General features: G+C 40.2%; 1 non-coding gene and 1 pseudogene across 1 annotated transcript; one reads left to right on the forward strand and one right to left on the reverse strand.

Annotated features, from left to right (window-relative positions):
* Positions 1–1465: 1465 nt before the first annotated feature.
* LOC122107709 lies at positions 1466–1572 on the forward strand. The gene has a single exon (XR_006147405.1). It is a non-coding gene; the product is annotated as a U6 spliceosomal RNA (small nuclear RNA).
* A 14452-nt stretch (positions 1573–16024) lies between these two features.
* Positions 16025–19298, reverse strand: LOC122107653 (annotated as a pseudogene).
* Between the last annotated feature and the right edge of the window lie 453 nt (positions 19299–19751).

Here is a 19751-nt window from a genome sequence, read left to right on the forward strand (position 1 = left end):
CTTTTTGCTGGTTATTTGGAAATAAGTCTCTCCAATTTGTTTGCCCAAGCTGATCTGAACTGTGATCCTAGATCTCAGCCTCCTGAGTAGTTAGGATTATAGCCACTAGAACCTGCCTAGAGAAAGGCTTCCTGTGATGGAAGAACAAGAAAGGAAGAGATGAATGCAATTCAGGCACAAGTTCTACTCTTCATCTCACAGTAGACTTGGCCTGAGTGCCCCTCAGGAAAAAGGAGGTCACTGATGCTACTTGGTCCTACCTATTAGACAAGAAGATAAAGTGAGGCGAGAAAAAGATGTTTAAAACTGTCCTCTCCTTCTCAAGGGTAAGCATGTACCACTCTGAAGCCTGGACACTCAAACAAAACCTAGAGTCAGAAAGGACAGGGATGAAGCAAGTCCTTCCATAAACTATGTTCTCAGCAATAGTTTGATCTTCTTTTGGATTGATTGTCTGCAGTTGATCAATATGCATCAATGCCTGTCTAGAATCTTCTATCTGGTCTCCCTGCCTTCAGTCTTATGCCAGTCAAACCAATGTTCAGTGACCTCTCTAAAACGTTCATCTTCCTGACCATTCTCTTCCTTACACAAATGCATCCCCTTCAGCACAATCTGGTGAGACTCCCACAGAGCTTCCTACTTCGCTCACACCCGAGTCTCTGGCTCACCTCTCCCTTCCCTTCCTTGAACTTCAACAATACCAGGTGAGATCAGTTCCCTGAATGCACAGTACCACTGTTGCCCCTGTGCAGCAGTGGCACTTTTCCTCTGGCTTGTGCTCTTCTTCCCTGAGGGTATTGTGATTCCCCAGAATGCCAGTCATCTTTCTTTTCCTGATACCACCAATGTGTCCCCGGGAGGCTCCTGGGTCCAGGCAGGCAAAGCCATTCCCCTTTCTTCCTGTGATAGACATACATTTTTCTTCATTCTTATTTGCTTATGTGTCTTCTTTCCTAAATAGACCCTAATAACCTTGAAATCATGGAGCACACTAGTTCAGTTGTGATTACAAGTGAACCCATGCTGTGCCTGACATATGACAGAGGCTCAGTGTGTGTGGAGAGAATGAATGAATGAATAACAAATGAATGCATGACTGAATAAATAAAAGAAGGGAGGGATAAAAGACAAAGCATTCCTAAGTGGAATTACCTCCTTGCTCCTAAATTCTTTTACCTGATTGTTTTAATTGTTTCTGTATGTTTCCCCAGTCCTGGGACATAATTAGTGTTTGTTGTATATTTTATCTCTAAATTATTTTTCTATACCCCAAACAACTAATGCCAGTGCATTCAGTGACTTTCTCCAAAAAAAATTACCCTTTTAATGGAAGTGTGGCTTGAACTCAGGACATTGTGCTCTCCTTTGACTTTGTTGTTCAAGCCTGGAACTCCACTACTTGAGTCATAGCAACACTTCCAACTTTTTGCTAGTTAAGTGGAAATAAGAATGTCATGGACTTGTGCTCGCTTCAGCAGCACATATACTAAAATTGGAATGATACAGAGAAGATTAGCATGGCCCCTGTGCAAGGATGACAAGCAAATTCGTGAAGCGTTCCATATTAAAAAAAAAAAAAAGAATGTCATGGACTTTCCTGGCCAGGGTGGCCTTGAGTCATTATATTTAAATCTCAGCTACCTGGGTGCTGGGATTACAGGTATGAGCCACCAGTGCCTGGCAGAAAATTACCCCCTATGTCCTTTCTTTCCTATTCGTGGACAGTCTCCAAGTTGCTCACAAGGTTATTGACGGCATTTTATTCAGAAAATTTTCCTTTGCCTAGACAGGACACAAGATTCCCAGCACTTAGCATAGGAGAAACACAGGATGAGGAACATTGTAGGTAAGAGAATATTTTACATAAAACAAAGGCAAGAGCAAATTCAAGAGTAGTGTGCTGACTACCTGCACATATCCAGGGGCCTAAGTCAGGATGAATGGGGTATGATTCCACATTACAGTGTCTACTCCTTAATCAAATCTTCATTCTAGTGATGTTTTATTTCTGCATTTATAAACACTTTAATAATAGAGAAAACTCAAAGAAAGTAATTATCGGGTCTTTCAGCCCACTATTCTATTGAGCCAAACAAAACCAAATGAAACAAAACATATGACAACAACAACAAAAAACTATCTGGGAACAGTTAAACCAACACACTAATCAAAGAAGATTGAGTAATGTCTTCATGTATTTATAGAAGTAACAAAGCCACCAAAACTGAGTCATCACAAGATGTATGAGTAATATAGCTGTGAAGAAAATTCATAGAAATATTTAGACATTAAATTGAGGGTGTCTATGTACTCCCTGATAATTACAAAAATATGTGTCTTCAACCTCACCAAGTCCCTTCTCAATCTCTCAGTAAGGCAAATATAAATCATATCCATTTGATAGCCAAATCCAAAATTATTTCACCATGACTTAATAAAACCATTACAGTTCAAGGACTCTGTAAACTATTAAAGTTGGAAAGGGTCATAGAAATCACCTAACCCAACCTCTGATTCATGAAGAAGATGGTTAATTATCTAAAGTCGTGCAATGAAGGAAAGGAATTAATTTCAGATCTTCTAAATCTTAACTTAGGATCTTTCCTTCTAAATCTTAATGTACACACCAAACACATGAAATGAGAAGCAGAATGTTCAGTTTATACACACTCAATTACAAATAACTATGTACTACCTAATAAAATTTAATTATTTGTTTACTAAATAAAAGAGAAAGAACAAAAGTTTTGTGAGAATATTCCCATTAGGAACAAGCTCATTATTATTATTATTATATATTATAATATAATTATTATTATTTCATTATTTTTTGATGAGAGGGAGGAGTTAAGGGGACAGTCTTTCTCTGTAGCCTTGAACAACTTCTATTTCAGGCTACAAAATGCTAGTATTATAAACATGTGCCATCAACCCATCATCTACATACTTCTTGACCCTTGATATATTTCATATCTTAATTTTTAGTTTTAGTATACAGTTTTTTTATTTAAGAAGGCCAAAAGATGAGTGAATGTTTCTGTTAGTCAATGGTTCTAGAAGGGTTATGAAGTGAGCTCCTCTAAAATGAAGGCTTTGTCTCCTTTCTGTGACTGGGTTGGAAAGAGCTCCCTCTTGTGTTCACGTAGTGGAATAGATTCTCTGCCTCACAAACTGCCCTCCTTGCTCAAGTCCTGGTGCTCCTCCCTAGAGAGCAATTGGGCACCTGAAACTTGAAATTACCATCCTATGGCTCACTTCTTCCCATACTACATGGTTTTCCAATGACAAATGGCCTCCAATGACCTCAAATGGGAGAGTGAATCTTTGTATCTTATTCTCGTCATTGTTTGCTATATTTAGCATTCTTTGTTACCTCCCTATTGTAGAATCTGCAACTGAAGGGGAAAAAAACAGTATTTTTCTCATACATAGAATATGGAATTTATGAGTTTTTCAGGAGCAGGACCAGTTCAAGCTGGATCTATGACTTATTTTTGGTCCAATATAAATTAATTCATTAACTAATGTGTTAATATAAGCAATACATCTTTGAGGGACTTCTGATATTCATGAGGCAGAATGTCAGTGATGTGAAGAATTCTTGCCTTCAAGGAACTTTGTATTAAAAGACAGAAGGTATGGCCACAAGTGACATATCACAGGTCATGTGTGGTGCCCTCATGAAATGACATCCCAAACTGTAAGAGTTCAAAAGAAGCCAGGCACTCGTGGCTCATGCCTATAATCTAAAATGCTAAAGGCTGATATTTAGAGGGACTGAGGTTTGAGTCTAACCTGGGCAGAAACGTCCCAGAGATTCCATTTCCAATTAATGAGCTAAAGTACCAGACCGGAGTCATGACTCAGTGCTAGTGCTCTTGTCATGAGCAAGAAAACTGAGCAAGAGTAGACTGAGTTTATGCCACATGATCAACACACACACACACACACACACACACACACACACACACACACACACACGTACACACGTGTACAAACATGAGTGCAGAAGGGAAATTTTTCTGCAACTTTGGAGATCAGGGATCCCTGTGTGTCCCATGGCCTAGAATAATGCACAGGCTTGCTATCATTTGAGGTGGGGTTTGGGAAAAGATCCAATTACAAGCAAAAGGATGGATCTGGAAATGGGACACATTCTGGACTTGCTAGCATAGGGGTGTGTACAGAGAGGCCATTAATGGATGTGCCAGCAGTTTGGATGAGATAGGCCAGAATCTACTGTAACAATGCCAACATTATTAAAATAGGAAACACTCATATTCTCATGGCAGAGGAGGCAATACTACAAGCTGGGTTTTATTTTTAGTACACGTTCTTCTAGTCATCTGCCTAAATACAACGAGAAAATGAACATAAAGTTCAAAGGACACTTTTCACTCCACAGTGGCATTTTGAGCAGAGAGCCCAATGGCTTGACTATTGATCTGTCTGCCCTGAATTCTGCTTGCCTGTAACTTTTTGCAAGTGCCCTTTCCAAAGTAACAGAATTGTGAAGATAGACCAATTGTTCTTTTTTAGTGTTTGGAATCTCTTATAATGGAAATTTGGAGAAGAAAATTCTTTCCTCCTGATTTTACTTTGTGTGTGTGTGTGTGTGTGTGTGTGTGTGTGTGTGTGTGTGTGTGTGTGTGTGTGTGTCTGCCAGTACTGGGTCTTGAATTCAGGGTCTCATGCCCTCATTTGGCTGGTGCTCTACCACTTGAACCACAGGTCTACTTTTAGCTTTTTAATGGTTTATTGGAGAGTAGAGTCTCATGAACTTTTCTGCCCTACCTGGTTTTGAACAAGGAACATCCTGGTCTCAGGATTACAGATGTAAGCCACTAGCACCTAGCTTCGAATTCATTTTTGAGTTCCCATCAAAATTAATTATACTCTCCCTTATAAATATTGCAAACTACCTATTACCAAAGACTTTTAATAAATAACTTACAGAGGAAATGGTCCATCACTGCTAATATCATGGTCATTTAATTACAATATTTTGCACTGACAAATGGAACATTTCCTCATGAGCCAGGGCAAGAAATGTCACCCTTCTCTGCCTGTCTGGTCTGCTTTTACTAGAGTGACACCTAAGCATCAAGCTCATTAATTTTTTAAACTGTGTTCCTTGACTATGTCTTCAGCATTCTGCACTAACTCCTAGAATAAATCATTTTTATAACAATCTAAGATAGTAAGATCACCTCGTTTAATACAAAAACCATAGAAGACCAAGTTGCAAAAGTACTCCATGGATTCAGCAGTTTTCAGAATCCGAGCATCCCATCCCACTCATTATACTGAAATCACAAACAACATGTTGGAGCTCCATAGCTCAAGGAGCACAGTGTGAGGCTGGATTAAGTTCAGCATGGTCTCTTACTCATTTGCCTTGGGCTATTTGTTAGTATAATGACAGTTGTGAGCATATGCCAAAAGCTCGAATAGCAGATAAGTTCCTACAACCATTGTGATATCTGTTAGAGCTTGGGAAAGGACATTGGAAAGAAGCCAAGATAGTGCATACCTTAAGCACTAAGGACAACTTCTGAAGGCAGATTTCATAAAAGCTAGGTGCTACCATCTTCTTTTTGAGGAGGAGTTATGTTTTTATTATAATTACCACTCTCATATATTGTGAGCTAACCAGAGTCTCAGCCTTCTTAAGTTATATTTTATGTACCTCAGTTACTGTTCTATCATTCTTTTGTCCACTATCTCAAAATCTTATTTATTCATTATTCATTCATTCTTATTTTGGGGCTGAGGATGGAACCCGGGACCTTATGCATGCTCATTACCACTGTGCTCTACTGCTGAGCTACACCTGGCTAAGCAATGAAAGCCCATACACCACCAGGTCCTGTGTGGTCCAGTCTCAGAGCCATGAACTCAATCAATAGAATATACAAAACATTTAGTTTGAATAGCTTGCTTATTATTCTTAACAAGCCTAAAGAGGGTTCTGATATACTATACAAAGCAACTTTTAAAACATCTCTTTCCTCCCTTCTTTCCCCTAGGCCCTGAGTTCAAGCCCCAGTATCAGAGCTCACACATACACCCACACACCAGAGAGGCGAATAAAGTTATAAAGACTAAGGTAGTATGTCCCTTTGTTCAGGAGTCTTTAAAATCAGAGATCTCAGCAGGTGCAGAGAATAATGGAGGAAAAGAGGAAGGGAGGAGATTCTTTTAAATATCAAGTTTGACAGTACTGTTAAAACAAACAAGCCAACCAAACAACTCACCTCTTCTAGAGCCCAAAGAAGCAGAAAGACTGGTTTGAAAAATAGGAAAGAGGCCAAGAAGGCAAGTAAATCAAATACTCCTTAGAAAAAACTGAGCAAGAGAAGAAGACTGGGGAGGCTTAACAACTGAGAATCTTTGTTGCATCTGAACATATCCTAAGTATGCAGAAGTAATCTGCCATTAGCAGCTGAAAAAAATAGCTTGTTGCCTTTGCTTGTGCTACAGATAACAGTAAAAACAGAGGCTTCATGGACACAGAATTAGCAAATTGAAAATTTTGAAAATTCCCTCTGCTTGACTCACTCTGTGTCTCTGGCTATGAAAAAAAAACAAAGGAAGCACATAATGCTCTGCACCATGATTTCTCAAAATATGGAATACACATGTGTGCTTGAATATCACCTAATCATCCTTTAAACCATTGGGAGGTTCAGGGCTGGAAAGATCTATTAGGTTATTTCCCATTCTTATTTTGTTTTTAAGGTAAGACACTAGAGAAGGTTTGGAAAAATTAAACCCTCGTGATCACCTGAACTCATACCCTCCTAACACACAGAACAGAGATGCAGGTTTATCCTCAAAGAGTCTGAGGATGTGGTTGGGATGGTGAGAGTTAGCGGGCTACAGGGACCACTTTGAGCCTGTCTCTGGGCCTCCATGCCTTCAGCCCAAACCTGCAGGGGAAAACCAAGCCACTGTCTCCTCCTGTAACAGAAGCACAAGGTCTCATGATCACTTCCAGCTATGCTGGCTCAGATGAAGCACATTCACAATGCAGCTCTGACGGCCTTCTTTGTCCCAGGTGGATGTCACACTCCCTACCTGCTCTCTACAAATCTAAGATTTCTTTCTGTTTTTCAAGGACAGTAAGGGAAATTGGACATTCAAGAAGCAGGTAAGCTATGTGTGGTTCCATCATCCCCTTAGCATTTAGAGTACCTCAGTTTCCTCTAATTTCATGCCATTCTCCTATACTAATATTAATTTTTCCCTTGAAGTGAGAGCAATAAATCAGCCAGGAGAGAACTGGCAGCTCTTGTTTGGAAAAAACAAAACCAAGATGAGAACTGGAAGTGGACACTGTTCTCTGTGTTTCCTTCCCTTGCCTGACTTGGACCCCCCCCCCCCCCCCCGCCCCCCCCCCCAGCGAGGGTCCTGATTCTGATATACCGCTTTGTCTGTCATCTCGGCTGTGGCTGTCCTGTGGCAATGCTTACATTGTTCATTCTGGTGTTCTCTTTGTTTTGCTCTTACAGGAACATGTGAGTGATTTGGTTTGGGTTTTGTATACCTCAGAAGCATTTTGATTTCAGTCAGTAGTGACAGCAATGTTTTTCTAAGGGAAAGCAAGCAGATCTATTGTTCCAAACAGCCATGTCGTTGTTCTTGTTCCATTGTTCCGCCGTGGCACTTCTTTCACTGACAGCTTGCAAAACCATCTTACCACAGCACATGTGGATTGATTTTTTTTTTGCTTTGCATAGTTCTATAATATATATTCTCCAAAGTGCAAGAAACTTATTGCATCAATAAGAAAGCTTAAATCAGAGATCTGTCGACCAAACAACTAACTTTATAGTCTGTGTCAAATTATGTTTGCATGTACAATTTGGAAATATAGCAGATCCTCATTCTGATGGCTTATTTTAAAGTTTTCATAATAGTTTTTCCACAATGTTAGAGACTAAAAAATGTAGGATCCGAATGCCAGTGGATGTCAGGTGCCAATAGCTGATGACTGTAATCCTAGCTATGGAAGGTAGAAATCTGAGAATTGCAGTTTAAAGCCAGCCCAGACAGACAAATCTGAGTGATTCTTGTCTTCAATTAACTAGCAAAAAGCTGGAAGTAGAAGTGTGACCTAATCAGTAGAACCTTAACCTTGAGTAAAAAAGCTAAGAGAGCGAGCCCAGGCTTCGAGTTCAAGCTACAGCAAATAAAATAATAATAATAATCAGAAGAAGGAGGAGGAAGAGGCAGGAGAAGAAGAAGAAGAAAGAGGAGGAGGAAGAGGAAGAAAAGGAGGAGGAGGAGGAGGAGGAGAAGAAGAAAAAGAAAGAAGAAGATATTCCAGAAGATTCAGGGCCTGGTGAGAGCCTTATGCCTCATACATGGCACCTTCTTTGTGTTCACAAGCAGTGAACGTAGACCACAAGGAAAATCTTTGTGTAAAGGTACAGTTGGAACCATGGGCTCAGCAATTTCATCCATGGAAAGAGTCAGATCACTTCTCCTGGCCTTTCGAAATATTTAATGACAGCCTTCACCAACATAACCACCCATGACAGAGGTGACCACTAGAATCCTGTGTCCAATACCTTGTGAGTAGTCTATGGCTTGGTGGGATGCTCATTGAAGGTGACCTATGATCCCCAGGCTAAAGGTTGTCTCCCTCCCCCAGAGATGGCTCAGTGGGGAGACAAAGAATTATTTATCAAATGTCATGAAACGCTGGCAAACACGAATGGAAAGGAAAAACAGAACTTACAGAGTGTACTGCTATGTAGATAGTTTAAGATCATCACCAGTGATCACAGTTACTGCTATCTGGCTTTGGAAAGACAAGCACAACATGGAGTTGGTTTGGGGATGTGCCCTGCCCATCATGGTTAACAGTAGCAGGAGCAGCTCTTTTAGCCAAGAATGTATACTCCTGGAGGAATAGAGAGTCCTACCCACCTCCAGCTGTTGGCCGAGGAAAATGCAGCTTTTCTAGGCCATATTTCTTTCCAGTTTCTCTGAAGAGAGAAACAAAATGTCATTTTCTGGAGGAATTTCATAATAAATATGAATTCCTATATGCCTGTGATATATTTTTAATGGAATGCCAAACATTATGGAGACCAAAGCTTATTCATTCAGAGAGGCCCGAGTTCAGGACTTGATCACTAAGAACAAATCAAGTTTTCCCCAAGAGACTTATAATATTCTAAAAGAGACCTCTCATTTGGATGGATGATTTGAATATATAAGTTGTGTCCAGGTCCTGTCTGTAGAGCATGTGATGCAGTACAGAATTTGGCTAGGCATGTGGCCAGTAAAACCAGAGCACCTGGGCTTAGTTCTTCCATATCATAGCAGTTAATCATGTCTCCTAATGCCTCAGAATACTTGAGGGTGAAGAGGCTATGCTGACAGTATCATCATCAATACAAAGGGGTTAGATGAGTAATATATGTGAAATACCTGTGTAAAGACTGGATTTTTTTGGGGGGGGGGGGGGAGTAGGTCACAAGGCTTGAACTCAGGGCCTGGGTGCTATCCTTGAACTTTTTTGCTCAAGGATAGTGCTCTACCACTTTGAGCCACAGCTCCACTTCTGGTTTTCTGGTGGTTAATTGGAGATAAGAGTCTTACCAACTTTCTTGCCCCAGCTGGCTTTGAACTGTGATTCTCAGATCTCAGCCGCCTGAGTAGATAGAATTATAGGCATGAGCCGCCAGTATCTGGCTTAAGACTAGATTTCTTTTTGGTTAAAATTAATTTTAACAGCTTAGGTTATAGAAGATTCATTATATTCTGACTTGTATTTGCAATTGCAGAACTAAAATGCATGGAGCTTTATTTATTTATTTTTAAGTACAGTACAACTTTAGAATAGCAAAAGCAGCATTGGAAGGAAAGAAGAAATCTGGCAGGTCTCAGCCCTGGTTGTATGGGTACACCACCAGGAGGAGCCCTAAAGCAATACCATTCCAGGACCATAGAAAGAAACCAGGGTGTGTCTGAAACACTTAAGCTTTGTTTTGTTTTAAAGCTTTACTTGTTTCAAAGTCTAGGAAAGATTACAAGCCATTAGTCTAGAATCATCTTCTTCAGAATACAAAAATTTCCTCACCCATTTCATTAAATATTTCCATTGACAGAGAAGCTCAGTACCTCACGTAGAATTGAATGTTCCTTTTAATTTGATTACCACAAGTGAACAATTCAGACTGAATTCGATACATTCAAAGTTGAGTTTTCAAATCCAAATTCTTTACCTCCTCGGTGCTTTGGTCAATCAAATGATAAATGCCACATATAATGAAACATTTCTTCAAAGTCTCCAGCTTTTTACTACTGTCACAGTTAAATGAAATGAAATGTTTTAAAAGCAAATGAAATTCATTAGCAACATATTATCCAGCTATTATTACTCTAAATGAAATGACATAAATACAGCATTACTGTTTTGAAAGCTCTTTGAGAATCTGCCTCCACGTGATCAATTTCACATATTTCTTTTAGAATTTCATTTATTCATGCTACAAGTTATGTAATAAACTATAATCAGGAACCAGTGTCAGAGTGTAGGCTATAGCCTGGATATAAAACTTTATGTTTTATCAGTGTTTCACACATTTTCCTTTCCTTCAAATATTGATTGCATTGTACATTGGCAATTAAGCTGACTTTTAAATAGATCTAATATATTAGAATCCAAAGTTATAATTCAGGAAAATTAAGGTTTTAGGTGTATGTGAGGGGGTATGCTGTGAACAATTTGTAGAAAGGGAGTTATTCTGGCTTGTTTAAGACATGACATAATTTACTAGATTGCAGCCTGTATACAATTTCTGGAAACATTGGTCAAATAAACCAAGGCCTGCCTGCCACTTGACTACATCCACAGTGGTCATCTGTTAAATATTAGTGGGTGCTGCACTTAGGTTGCCTTAGAGCACAGAGACAAGGGAAGAACAGGACTCTCAAAGGTCAGACACCATTTAATTAAATAAGGACAGCTGATCTGAATCAATGTGGGGTCAGAGTGGAGGCTGAAGCAGATCCTTCCTACAAAGGACATCCACAAGGGCAAATAACCACAAGGAACCTGCAAATCACAAAGATTCCATCACTGATAGCTGGTAAAGATGACTACTGCAAGCTCCCTAGGAAAGCACTATGATATTTTAATCTGTATGGCAAATTATCAGTGGGCCAAGCCTCAGTTAGGGGAACCAGAGATATAAGAAATAACCACCTTTATTAATGTGCATGTAAACACTGTTTCTCCAGAGTCTTTCCAGCACTGGTTTTGATTCTGGTCTTATTCCTTCTATTACTATGACTAGAACACACCTTATTAGACCCTTTTTATTATAGTTCTCCTATTTTCATTGTACTTGCAGCTGAACTGGCAGAGACCCAAAGAACCCAAATAAATACAAAGGAACACAATGGATGCCAGCAGAGAAAGTACAGAGAGGTGGAAATTGTTGAGTGTGGTTTTAAACATTGCAACAGGGTTTTATTCCCTCTAAATAATAAAGTAAATCATTTCAGAGTGCCCTTTTTCTCTTTATTGCAAACTCAATTTCTCAGGTGATAGTCCCCCTCCCTTCCCCAAAATTCAATCTTTTTGTTTCCCCTAACAAGACCCAGGCAAACACCAAGCAATACTTATTTAGATGTACAAAATGCCCTTCTTTGGCATAAAATATTCTCATTTTATCCTTACGGCTGCTCTGCACTGGAGGGAATGACATTGTAACTCAAGAGATGTTACTTTTCCTTTAATTGATATGGCCTTGGGAAAGACCTCTAAGTTTCATTCTCCATTTCTTGAGCGGTAGAACTAGAGATTTAAATGAGTTATAGATAAAATTTCTCCCAGCTTTGACATATTATCAGTGTCTCTTTCCAACTGCATTAAGCTAGTGAGGCCAAGGCTGTGAGCAACCTGCTTAGATGCATGCACTCAGACAAAGACAGAGAAAGACCTAGCTGCCTGCATCCCATTTCAAGGATTTCATACTAGGGTAGATGGTTTATTATTTAGGAGATGTGGTTTAACTCAATATTATTTTCTTTTGCTCTTGGATCAAAGAAATCTATTTAAATCTCCTTGTATGGGATTTTTTTAACTAGCAATAAAATGTCTTAAGAAAAAATATTAAATGCTAGAGATTTTTATACAGGTGAGACTGTCAGGAGAGTATTTCTGCTCTAACTCACCACCAGCTCCTCCCCATACAGGATCCATATCTTGGGGGCAGCACTGTGTCAGGAACAAGGACTCTATTTGTGCTAAAGAAGTAGGACCTGAAGACTCATGTCTCTAAGGGCAGAGGGCAAAGGATACCTACATAATTAGATGATTGTTTGTAGTCAGAATTAGGCACGTCTGTTGGAGTTTTGTTATTTGTTTGTTTGTACTTAGATGAAACCCAGTTCATTTGTAAAAGAGATTTTGTAAAAGAGAATGCTTTTAAGTTTTAAAGCCAAGCTTGGGAAGCAAAGCTAATTAAACAGCTGTGATATCTTTTCTCCCCACACAAAAGAGCCATGGTGGCAGAGAGTGGAGTTAATCTTGTTCTTCTCTCAGTCTCTTCCTTCTTTCCCCATAGACAAAACTAGTGAGATGCTGGCTTCCATTGGGCAATGCTAACTGGAACCTGGGGTCATTGCACTGAAATTCTATAGGACTAGGTTGACTGTTGATAAGTGGTTGCTAACACTCTATTAAACATGCTTTTTGTCTCAATGTAAACAGCTCACTAGAGAAGTGTCTCTTTCTGTAGGAATTGTCTTTCTTTCTGTACCTTCACTCTAGGGGTTTAGTTGGAGAAGGATGGTATCTGGCCTTTATCTAAACTCCAATGCCATGTTTTGTTTTGTTTTTTTTTCAAATTCTTTATTGTGTTTAAGTGGTTACATAATTTCCCAAATTTCACAGTATTGTGGGATAGAGATGCTTAAAGTCACAAACACATTCTAACTTTCATGGGGCAAATTGTCTATCGTGGTCTATACCATTTATGAGTTTTATGAGTTTTGAAAATACAGTTACTTCTTCCACATTGTGTGATGCGTACATTTCTTTTGTTTTGCATAGCATCAGTTGTTCCTTCCCTCTTTCCCACTTGTTCCCTCCCTCCCATTGCTGCCATTGAGTTGCTTAGTTTGTTTTGATCAATGTCCAGTGCAGCTGATGGGTCAGACTATTGTATGTTTTTCCTGATTCCCTCTAGTTCTGTGTCCTTCTCCTGGTTTCCCTCCAGTGTGCACACATATGCCATACATGTGATCAGCAGCATGGGGTTATTTAGTAGTGATTCAACCAGATGAGTGGAAGTCCTTTGTTTCTTAAGTCTTAAGTCCTTTGTTTCTTAACTTTGTCATATCACCTTACATTTTGGATTTAACATGCACTTATCAGTGAGACCATGTGCAGTTTGTCTCTTTGCTCTTGGCTTACCTCGCTCAACATGATTTCTTCTAGTTCCATCCATTTCCCTGCAAATGCCATTATTTTGTCCTTTCTAATGTCTGCAAAATATTCCATTGTGGATTAATACCACAATTTTGGGTCTATTCATCTGTGGTGGGACATCTGGGTTGTTTCCATATCCTACCTGTTGTGAACAGTGAGTGCTGCAATAAACATGGGGGTACACGTGTCCTTGTATATTGGTTCCTGTTGTTCAGGATAGATGTCTAAAAGTGGTATGGCTGGGTTCATAAGGGAGGTCAATATTTAGCTTTCTGAGGACCTTCCAGACTGCTTTCCAAAGTGGCTGTATAAGTGTACATTCCCACCAGGAGTGTAATAGGACTCCTCTTTCTCCGCATCCCCTCCAGCATTTGTCGTTGGCTGATTTGAGGATGTGGGACATTCTGACTGGGCTAAGGTGGTAACTCAGGGTTGTCTTTATTTGCATTTCCTTTATAACCAGGATGGTGAACATTTCCTCGTGTGTTTCTTTGCCATTTTTATCTCTTCTTCTGAGAAGTCTCTCTTTATTTCCCTTGCCCATTTGGTAAATGGTTTCATAGGTTTGGGAGAGATTAGTTTCTTGAGTTCCCTGTATATACTGGATAGTAGCCCCTTGTCTGATATATTGCTGGTAAATATTTTTTTCCCAGTTAGTTGTTTGTTTTTCTAGCTTGGCTGCTATGACTTTAGCTGTGCAGAAACTTTTTATTTTAAGCTAATCCCATTTGTTGAGTCTCTCCAATTTGTTGTGGCCCTGGGATTCTGTTCAGGAAGTTCCTATCTGTGCCTATAAGTTCAAGTGTCTCTCCTACTCTGTCCTGCAGTAGTTTCAGAGATTCAGGTTTGATGTCAAGGTGTTTAATCCATTTTGAGTTGATGTTGGTGCATGGTGATAGGCTGGGGTCCACTTTTAGTTTTCTGCATGTGGCCACTCAGTTTTCCCAGCACCAGTAGTTGAAGAGGCTGTATTTCTTCCACTGTATGTCTTTGGCTACTTTGTCAAATATAGGCTGACTGTAGGCGTGTGGTTTTATTTCTGGATCTTTTATTCTATTCCATTGGTCTTTGGATCTGTTTTTTTGCCAGTACCAGGCTGTCTTTGTTATTATGGCTCTATAGTAGAGTTTGATGTCCAGCATCGAGATCCCTCCCATGTTGTCTTTTTTGTCTAGAATTGTTTTGGCTATTCTAGGTCTTTTGTTGTTTTCATGTGAATTTTTTGAGTATTTTAGTAACAAATGTCATTGGGATTTTAATGGGAATTGCATTGAATTTGTATATCTTTTTTGGCAGTATGGCCATTTTCACTATATTAAGTCTGCCTATCCAAGAACATAGAAGGTCTTTCCATTTCCTGGTGTCCTCTGTAATTTCTTTAAGTTTTTATAGTTTTCATTAAATAGTTCTTTTATATCTTTGGTTAGGTTAATTCCTAAATATTTTATTTTTGGGGGGTTACTGTGCATGGGGTTGCTTCCTTGATTTCCCTCTCTGCTTGTACATTGTCAGTGTACAAGAAGGCGACTGATTTTTGTGGGTTGATTTTGTATCCTGCTAATTTGCCAAAGTGGTTTATAAGTTCTAAGAGTTTGGGGTAGATTTTTGGGATCATGAAGGTATAGTATCATGTCATCTGCAAAAAGGGATAGTTTAACTTCTTCCTTCCCTATGTGAATCCCTTTACTGTCTTTTTCTTGCCTTATTGCCCTGGCTAAGAGTTCCAAGACTATATTGAAGAGGAGTGGAGACAGTGGACATCCTTGCCTTGTTCCTGATTTTAGGAGATTTGGTTGCAGTTTTTCCTCAGTAAGTATAATTTTGGCTATTGGTTTGTCATATATGGCTTTTATTGTTTTTAGGAATGTTCCTTCTACTCCTGATTTCTCCAGAGCTTTTAACATGAATGAATGTGGTATCTTATCAAAAGCCTTTTCTGAATCAATGGAGATAATCATATGGTTCTTCACCTTGGATCAGTTGATGTATTGAATTACATTTATTGATTTATGTATGTTAAGCCATCCCTGCATCTCTGGGATGAAGCCTACCTAGTCGTAGTATATGATTTTTTTTAATGTGTTTCTGGATTCTGTTAGCTAGAATTTTGTTAAGGATATTTGCATCTGTGTTCATCAAGGAGATTGATCTATAATTCTCTTTTTTGTTGGCTCTTTGCCTGGTTTGGGGATGAGTGCAATATTGGATCATACAAGGAGTTTGGGATAGCTCCCTCTTTTTCTATTTCTCTGAAGGGCTTTTCCCTGTTGGAAGACTTCTGATTGCTTCCTGTATCTCCTTGTAAGATATTAGCTTATTTAATTGATTAATTTCTTTTTTTTTTTTTTTTCACTGACCAGTAAACTTTATTGTGGCCCTGCACTTGCTTGTTGGGCTCTTCTAAGACCTCCTAGAACTGGAGGGTTATTTTGGGGGGCGGGGGAGGGTGTAGGATTCTTGTGTGGCCCCCACCATGTGCTGTCATATTCTGACTCAGGCGGAGGGGCCAGTGGGGAATACCAGAGCACGACTCTCACTGTCATGGCCAAGGCCATTGCAGGCTCCTCATTTCTTGACTGCCAGTTTCTTAATTTTCATTGTGATTCTGGCCTTTTTCCCAGGGCTCTTCTCTAGACCTGAAATGGACCTTGCTGCCTCGTCTTCTTTTTCCAGCTTTTTTTTCTTAGTCACGCTTATATGCTTGTGGGGTATCAGCCTCTTCTCATGCCGGACAGGGGTGTCCTCTAGAGACACATCTACATCTTCGTCCTCAAAGTCTTCCTCCTCCTCTTCCTCAATTTCTTCCTCCCCTTCGTCTTCAACCCAGGATAAGTCTGAAATCTCGTAGCACTCCTGCCCACTGAGGAACACAGGTCCTGAGCCAGCCCGAAGATGAAAAGTGACTGGAGGAGAAAGCTCTACTCTTGACATGGTGACCATGGGCAGGACAGAGGGCTTCAGCGAGGCAATAGTGATGGGCTGTGACTTCCTGTCCTCCATGTTTGCTGGGGCCAGGACCTCCACCCGGTTCACCTCTTCTTTGGCTTTCTCACTCAGGCAGATCGTACTGATCACCAGCCTACAGCTCTCTTTCTTCTCCAGCTGGGGCTTGAAGGTGCAAGACCGCTTCTCCTGATTTAGCTCAGCACCCCAGAGCATGGTCCTGGTTTCCTTGTCAGCCATGCTGCTGGTGCTGTCCTAACTTGGTCCCAGGTAGCAATGGGGTGGCCGGGCAGCCCCTGGGTCCTGGCCTTCTCAGCCCCCGCTCAGTCTTACCGCGCTGCCGGTCAAGCCATGTGTCCTCTGATTAATTTCTTATTTGCTGAGTTTGGGCAACTTGTATATCTCTAAAAATGCCTCCATTTTTGCTAGATTTTATTTCTTTTGAGAGTATAACTTTTGAAAATAGTTCTTTATAATTGTTTGGATGTCTTGAGTATTTGTTGTGATTTTTCCCATGGCATCCTTGATCTTGTTGATTTAGGTTTCCTCTCTTCTTTTCTTAATTAATCTTGCCAAAGGCCATCAATTTTATTTTTTCAAAAAACCAGCTTTTTATTAATTTATTTATAATTCCTATTCTCTATCTCATTAATTTCTGCTCTTAATTTGATTATCTTACTCCATCTAGTAACTTTAGGTTCCATTTTTTCATTTTTTCTAGCAGTTTTAATTGCAACATTAGATTATTTACTTGGTCTGTCTCTATTTTTTTGATGTGGTCACTGTGGGCACCGCTTTTGCTGTGTTCCACAAGTTTCTTTGTGATATATCTTCATTTTCATTAAATTATAGGAACTTTTAAATTTCTTCTTTAATTTCTTCTGTTACCTAGGTGTTGCTTAGAAGTTTACTGTTCAATTTCCAAGTATTTGCATAATTTCTGTGGTATGTTTTGTTATTGAGAACTAGCTTGATTCCACTGTAGTCGGATAGGATACAGGGGATTATGTCACTCCTCTTGTATTTGCTTAAGTTCCTTGCATGAACTATGATGTGGTCTATTTTGGAGAAAGTTCCATGAGCTGCTGAGAAGAATGTGTACTGTGTTGTTTTAGGGTGAAATACTCAGTAGATGTCAGTTAGTTCCCCTTGAAGTATGGCCTCACTTAATTCGGTAGCTTCTTTGCCAATCCTCTGATTGGTAGACCCGTCCTTTGGTGAGAGTGGGATATTAAAATCTCCTAGTATTATTGTATTTGGATCTATTTTATTTTGTAAGTTTGAGAGTATTTGCTTAACATATTTGGGTGCTCCAATGTTTGGGGGACTATAAATTGATAATGGTAATATCCTCCTCTTGGATTGTTCCCTGTGTTAATACATACTGTCCTTCCTTATCTTTTTGTATTGATTTTAATGAAAAGTTTATTTTGTCAGATATCAGGATAGTGACTCTTTCCTGGATAGTGCTTTCTTCCTGGGGGGCATTTGATTGGTAGATTTGCTTGGTAGATCCTTTTCCAATCCTTCACTCTGAGTTTGTTTGTTTGCTTGGCAGAGAGGTGGATCTCCTGAAGGCAACAGATGGATGGTGATGTTTTCTGATCCAATCTGCAGTTCTTTTTCTTTTGATTGGTCAAATGGGACAGGGGCAGTGATGGTCTCTCTAAAAGTAACCTTGAGCTTTCCTGTGATACTAGGACAGCCATATTCTCTTTGCATCCTCAGGGGAGTAAATCTCCAGGGGCAGTTCCCCCATTATAGATACAATTGTCTCTTTGCTTTCAGTATAAAAGTGGACTTTAAATGTAGGCTCTTCTCTTGTAAACCTGCCAATTCCTTTGGAAATGTTTTCTAGATTGTAACTGCGGATGTACATTAACTGTCCAAACCCAAACCCGCCTGCCTCCAGTTTAAAAGCCAGGCCCACAAATGGGTGAGTTCCATCTCTTTTCGAACTCATTAAGATCTTGGTTTTCTCTGTTGAGTCATCTTCCTTATTGAGAATGGCATAACTCTGGACTTCAGATGGATTGGGGAGGAAGTCTAGAACAGCATCTAGAAGAGGCTGAACTCCTTTGTTCTTCAAGGCACTTCCCAAGAGAACAGGGGCAAATGATCTGCTCAGAGTAGCTCTTCGGATTGCAAGCTTTAAGTCAGTGACTGAAGGGATTTTTTTTTTCTTCCAGAAACAGCTCACCGAGCTTCTCATCTGAATTGGCAACACATTCAATTAGCTCCTGCCGGTTGTCTGCTGCTGCTGCTGCTGCCCTAAATTCAGCTGGAATTTCATCGTATTGGACAATCTGACCAAAGTCTCCATCGAAATAGATAGCTCGTTCCTCAATCAGATCGATCATACCTTTAAAACCACCCTCCAAACCAATGGATATTTGCACAAAGGCTGCATTGTGATTTAATTTAGACCTCATCTGCTGCAGGGCCCTGGCGGAGTTGGAGCCCAGACGGTCCAGTTTGTTGATGAACGTCAGGAACCGCATGCTGTAGCGCTGCATCTGCAGGTTGACCGTCATGGTCTGGCACTGCACGCTCCCCACTTCGATGGTGAAGTCCATGTGGCCAGGGGTGTCTATGATGTTGATGTTAGTGTCTCTCCACGTGGTGTAGGTGGCCGCAGACTGAATGGTGATTCCTCTTTGTCTCTCCAGCTCCATCGAGAGCACCAATTACAGCACCAATGCCTGTTTACCTTTCACCTCGTGCATTTTGGCAATCCTGCCTATAGTAAAGCACCCGCTCCGCCATCATCGTTTTTCCTGAATCAATGTGAGCAGAGATGCTGATATTTCGTGGTTTTTCATTAGGGACTATCCCTGATGAGCACCACCGGCAGGCTTTCCAATTCACCTGCGTCGGTGGCTGGCCCAAGGCAGCCGGACCCAGCGCTGCGGGTCGCCTTATGGCGAGCAGAGAGACCGGGGGTCGGCAGTTCAAGCACACACCACGCCGGCTCAGCAGCCAGTTCCAATGCAATGGACACTTATTGGAAATCTATTGACAAGACTATATCATTTTATTTTTGTGCCAGTACCAGTGCTTGAACTCAGGGCCTGGGCACTATCCTTTAGCTATTTTGCTCTAGACTGGTTCTCAAACATTTGAGCCACAGCTCTACTTCTGGATTTTTGCTCATTAATAAGAGATAACAATCTTATAGACCTTCCTGTCTGGATTGGCTTCAAACTTCAATCAGATCTCATCTTCCTGCGTAGCAAGGCTTGCAGACACAAGGCTGGCTACTACTAAAATACCATTTTGAATTTTCATTTAGCTTTCTGGAGTGCAAATACACCAGGAAAACCAGGAGGGATGATAGTAGCTTCTCCAA

This window comes from Dipodomys spectabilis, unplaced genomic scaffold, assembly GCF_019054845.1.
Source record: "Dipodomys spectabilis isolate Male_0828 unplaced genomic scaffold, ASM1905484v1 ptg000052l, whole genome shotgun sequence".
Taxonomy (NCBI): domain Eukaryota; kingdom Metazoa; phylum Chordata; class Mammalia; order Rodentia; family Heteromyidae; genus Dipodomys; species Dipodomys spectabilis.